At 45.6% G+C, this 5,707-nt stretch overlaps 1 protein-coding gene across 5 annotated transcripts in view; it reads right to left on the minus strand.

Moving 5' to 3' along the window:
* Positions 1 to 5,469, minus strand: part of Stk33 (serine/threonine kinase 33) — a 267,213-nt gene extending 261,744 nt beyond the window's left edge. The window contains exon 1 of one of the 5 annotated variants that reach the window (XM_029556325.1): positions 5,081 to 5,468. The gene's annotated coding sequence lies outside the window, so the exon portion shown is untranslated. Of the gene's footprint in view, positions 1 to 5,080 lie in introns of all 5 variants that reach the window. The other 4 variants (XM_008853436.3, XM_008853435.3, XM_029556324.1 and 1 more) reach the window with 4 other exon arrangements.
* Positions 5,470 to 5,707: the final 238 nt, after the last annotated feature.

A 5,707-nucleotide genomic window follows, 5' to 3' on the forward strand; every position in this document is an offset into this window, starting at 1 on the left:
ATAAAAACCAGAGCAATCATATTCAAAGATCTACTGAAAATTATGCATACAATATCCCTACATGTGTCCATGTGTATAGCTGAAGGCTACATAACAAGAAACAGGACCAGACAGGAGAAACCTTCCTTTGAGTTGTTGACCAGGGTAGTCCAAGAGACTCCCAAAATTACACAGGTTATTGCCACAGTCCTCGATTGTCTCCTAGAACTTGAAGGTAAGACCCTATTGCTGAAGACAGGACATACTTCAGACACAGGATTTAAGCAATGGAGCTAGAACTGACCTGGAAGCCACCTCCCCTGAAGGCTAGTGCTCATAGCTTTGGAGAGCACTATGCAAGGGAGAATATCAATCAATGGTCCAGCCCCAGACTCAAGGCCTAAAACCTTATCAAATGACCAGCACAGCAATGGACATTGGTGCAGTAGTGGCACTTTTATCTTGGGGGTGATCAACAGCTACCTTAGTGGACTTAAAGCACACTCAGTGGAAGGAAACTCAGGTGTGGTACTGTAAATCTACCCAAATACATACAGCTGGAGAGGTCACAGATCTTAGAGAAAACCCCAAGGCTGTCACATCCCTAAACAAATGTAATTTCTTACTATATGAAAAATATTACAGACAAGTATCCCAGTCACCATCCATGAAAGAAGCTTCTTTTTCAACATACAGAGATTATCAGAGAGTTCCACCACTGGTCACACACAGATTTTCTGTGAACTGCCCAAGCCTAAATGGCATATCTACAATGCAACCTCTACATCTGAGGTTCAAGGAACATAGAACAATGGATAAATAGAACACTAATGCAACTTTCAGTTCTCATCAATGAATTTCCCTCATGCAACAGAGGGCCAGGAACACAAAAGGTCACAAATTGCCAAAATATAGAGAATAAGAGTCTGCAGAGTGTGGGCCTTGGACAGGACCCCTATATTAAAATCCACCCACCCAAGGCTCTGGCATCATTTTGGAAGAAGGAAAAGAAAGGTTGTAAGAGCCAGGGAGGAGGTGCATGACCATATGGAAATAGAGTCCTACAGATTCCTGGGACCCTGCTCATATGGTGTCAGTATGCACAAGACCCATGCAAACTCAAACAGAAAAAAAACAGCTCAGAACTAGGGAAATGGACAACAAGCGCCAATCTTAGTCAAGGAATTATTGGCAGCTGATTATGGCTAGGTGAGGAAGAGCTGATCTTCTCAGAGAGAAGGATTCTAGATAGGCTGACTAGACCTCAGTGGATGAACTTACACTGAGAGACGTCTGGGGACACTAACTTGACATGATAGGCCTTAACAAAAATGATAGACTGTATGAATTCCAGTGGTGGGGGAAGGGTACAGAAGGGGGCCAATGGGGAACGAGGTATAAAGATGATTAAGATGTTCTGTATGAAATACACAAAAATTCAATAAAAAAATTAAAAATTAAAAATGGTATCTAGAGTTTGTAGTTCTTGACTATTACAAATAAATTTGGTATAAACGTCCTTGCATTGAAAAAAAACTTATCAACTCATTCTATTATAGGGTTATTTAATATGTATGCATATTAACTTTTGCTATACATAAGTTAATTTTTAATTTTAAAAAAAGAAATCTGAGGGCCAATGAGATCACTCAATGGGTAAAGGTGCTTACTGCCAATCTTGAGTTGAGTTTGGGCCCCAGGACCCACAGGAAGGACAGAGCCACCTGTTAGCCCAGGCTGGCCTCCAACTGTCAATCCTCCTGCCTCAGCCTCCCAAGTGCTGGCATTACAGATGTGTATCACCAACTCTGTTAACAGTATCTTTTTTAAATATATTTACTTGTTTTCATTTTATGTGTATGAGTGTTATACCTGCATGTGTGTAAATGCACCCATGTTGTGCAGTGCCCACAGAGGACAGAAGAGGGTTTCAGATCCTCTGGAACTGGAGTTAAGGGACTGGAGTTAAGTTGTTAGCTGCCATGTGGGTGCTGGGATTTGAACCTGGATATTCTGCAAGAACAGTCAGTGCTCTTAACTGCTGAGCCATCTTGCCAGCCTCCATGCTAACAGTATCTTTAAATCACACCTATCTTTATCACTAAAAGACTTTTTTTTCTTACTTTATCCTAATTTAATGCTGCATCTTGATGGGTATACAAACTGGTACTTCAATGCGTTTTTATTTCCATTAATTTTTTAATAAGTGGACAAAATAATGTGTTCCTTCTAATATTTGCATGCTTGCTTGCATTTGCCCCCATCACACTTCCTTGTCCCCCTCCCCACCTCTGTTCCCCTTCCTGTCTCCAAATACTCTTGCCTCTGCTTTCATGTCACATATATACATATATATATATATATATATATAAAATCAATGGCTGTTTTAAAAGTTAATTATATATAGTCTAAAAAAATATGTAGAAAGGATATTTTAAATAGTTATGAAAGTCACCATCCCTCATCCTATAAACCTGCCTTAAAACAACTTTGGGTCAATGAAAATGCAGAGATTTGGGAGGTGATTTGTTTCTTATGCACTGTACAACTTATTTAGTTGGTAAATTTAGAGTAGATGTATTAATACAGTTTAACAACAATGTGCCCGCTATTCAAATTCTGGAGCCTTGAAGGTAAATCCAAGCAAGATACAATTAGCCTTATCAACATGCACTGGAATTCGGATGGGAAGACAAACACGTCTGTGGTGGTTTGAATGAAAATGTTCCCCATAGGCTCCAAGTATCTGGACATTTTGTCCTCAGATGATGGTGCTATTTTGGGAGGATTTAGAAGGTGTGGCTATCCAAGAGGAAGCACGTCACTGGAGGTGGGCTTAGAGAGTTCTTAAGCCTTGCCAGAGCTCCAGTTTCTTTCTTGCTTCCTGTGCCTGCTTGAAGACGTAGAATTTAGCTTCTGCCTCTGCTTCAGCCATCTCTGGCCACCACGCCTCCCTGCCATGACGGACTGTAATTGCCCAAGAACCGAAAGGTCAGATAAATTCTTCTTTTCCTAAGTTTCTTCGGTCAGTGTCCTAGTTTGTTTCTCCATTGCTGTGACAAAACACTCTGACCAATACCAACTTGGGTTTATTCAGAAAGGGTTTATTCAGCTTATATCTCCCAGATCACAGTTCATCAGGGAGTCCAAGGTAGGAACTCAGGGCAGGAACCTGGAGGCAGGAGCTGAAGCACAGGCCATGGAGGAACGCTGCTTACTGGCTTGCTCCCTGATGAACTGTGTGACCTGGGAGATATAAGCTGAATAAACCCAAGTTGGTAGTGGTCAGAGTGTTTTGTCACAGCAATGGAGAACCAAACTAGGACAGAAATTGGTACCAGAAGTGGGGTGCTGCTGTGACAGACCTGACATTGGAGGATTGTGGAAGCGTTTAGAAGTTTGGGCTGGAAAAGCCATTGCATGCTTAGAGTTTGTTGCTGTGGAGCTTGGAACAGTTATGTTGAAGGAGTTGTGGATGATGGAAGCCTGGTTTGTGAAGCTTCAAAGGGAAGCAGAGACTATCAGGGCTGTTAGTGTGATGTTTTGAATTGAGAATCTGTGGGTTCTGGTCAGCTGGGGGTGAAGAATCAGCTGTGATTAAGAAGAGACCAGAACCTGAAGTTAAACCTTTGCTTTACTTGCTTTACTGGGACAATTGATGCTGGCTGGTTAGCTGGGGTGGAAAAATCAGCTGTAAGTAACAAGAGACAAGTATCACTATGGTGAAATCTTCTGGGAAGTATTTCCTCAAGGTCTGCACACAGAAGCTGTGGTCGAGAGGGGGCCTGAGCCTCCATCTCTAACTGGAAGCAGGACTTGGTAATGTGTAAGAGTACCCTGCATGGTTCTGGTGTTGAAAATGTGAAGGGGTCACAGAGAGCAGAGACTTTGGTTTTGTTTAGGTGTGCCCAATTCTTCCCTTTGAAATAAGACAGTACTTGTTTTGGCTTTTACAGGAGCCCCAGTTAAGAGACTTTTAAAAGAGACTGTGGACTTTTAAGTGTTGGGAATTTTTTAAGGACTGTGGGGCTTTTAAGGTTGTACTGCCTTATGTTGTGATAATAATGTTAACATCATATCTTGGGGATAAGAATTGGAAAGATTATGGTTTAATAGTGATGTGTTTGTGTGTCAAGTTAACAAAGAGCCAATTGTGCTGGATAGCTTTAGTGTCAACTTGACACATCTGGGTTGAGGGAGCCTCAATTGGGTAATTTCTTCTATTGGACTGGCCTGTGGCCATGTCTGTGGGGGCATCTTCTTGATTGTTGAGTGATGTGGGAGGGCCCAGCCTACTGTATTAATTCAGCCTACTATGGGTGGTGCCACCCCTGGGCAGGCGCCCTGTGTTACATAAGAAACAAACACAGCAACAGAAAAGTGATTAATACAATGTCCTAAAGTACACCAGAACAGCAGCAATTAATTTTGTCACAGTTTCCATTTAAGTCTCCAAAAACAAGGGCATTCTTTCTCAGTATGTGTGTGAAACACCACAAAAATCACCAGGTATACAGAAGTAGAAAACACCTCAGGGATCACCTCTTCTCTTTCAAAAGCCACTTCTCCAAGTCTCTCCCAATAAAGATGAGATTTTGCACAGGTTTATAATGTCTGGCAGACACTTCAGAAAGGCTTCCTCATTGCCCCCCATAGTGCAACTCTCTGACTCTTCCTTCTTCAGTGAGGCGTGAAGATGACATGAGCATCAGCCTTTGTAGTCATCTTGTAGATTTTTATGAGACATTATATTGTTCAGCTCTTGTGCTCGCGCGGGCGTGTGTGTGTGTGTGTGTGTGTGTGTGTGTGTGTGTGTGTGTATGAGTGTGGTATATGTATACACATATACACAATATATGTGGCAGGTATGCGCACGTGTGGGGGTGTGCATGTCTGTTCCCACACTCACAGAGGCTAGAAGAGGGTGGGGGGGTGGGAATCCCAACTGCTGCCCGGGAGACTCCCAGTTAGGACTGGGGTGACCGCAGCAGGAGGCCCTGAGGCCCGTTTGCTCCTCGGTCGCCATGGCAACGGCGCTGGCTGGTTGAGTCCGCCCTCCCACCCATCCCCGTCGGGGCGGACCCCCTGGGCTGCCACTCACCGGGGTGGCGAGCAGGCTGCTCCTGTCGGACACGCTCCTCGCCCGCGGTCACCCAGCCCTTCACTCAGCACCCGGACGAGCCTAACTTGTCTCAGGCGGGCAGAGGAGACCCGGGAGGCGGACGGGGGCCGCGCCGGGACAAAGCGCGACGGCGAACGCGCGGCGCCGGGGAGTAGGGCGCGGGCCGCAACAGAGCCCAGTCCCCGCGAGCCCGAGGGACCGCCCGGAGAAGCACCCACGTTAGCGAAAACGAACGCTTTTCCACAGTGCTGTCGCCATAGTGACGGCATTCCAAACTAGTTTGTTCTCAGTCAGCGCCCAGGCCGCCCAGCCAGCCCGAGCTGGAGCTGCTCCAGCGTGGCGATGGCTGCCGGGTGCTCTGAGGATCCCTGCTGGGAGGACGGACTTCGTCCCTGCGGGAAGGCTGAGAAGGCTCCCGGCGAATCAAAGGACACCTCTCAAGACTTGTCACAAACCTCTGAAGGTCCATCTCAATGCACGTCCCCTGCTGCAGACACTGCCCCAGCTGTACGCTAATCTTCAGTGGACCTGAACTGGGAACGGCTTCTGTGGGCAGGATCCTGCGCCCAAGCAGCTGTGGGCAAGAAATCCAACCCTCCTTGGACC

This window comes from Nannospalax galili, unplaced genomic scaffold (assembly GCF_000622305.1).
Source record: "Nannospalax galili isolate Female #2095 unplaced genomic scaffold, S.galili_v1.0 scaffold44, whole genome shotgun sequence".
Lineage (NCBI taxonomy): Eukaryota > Metazoa > Chordata > Mammalia > Rodentia > Spalacidae > Nannospalax > Nannospalax galili.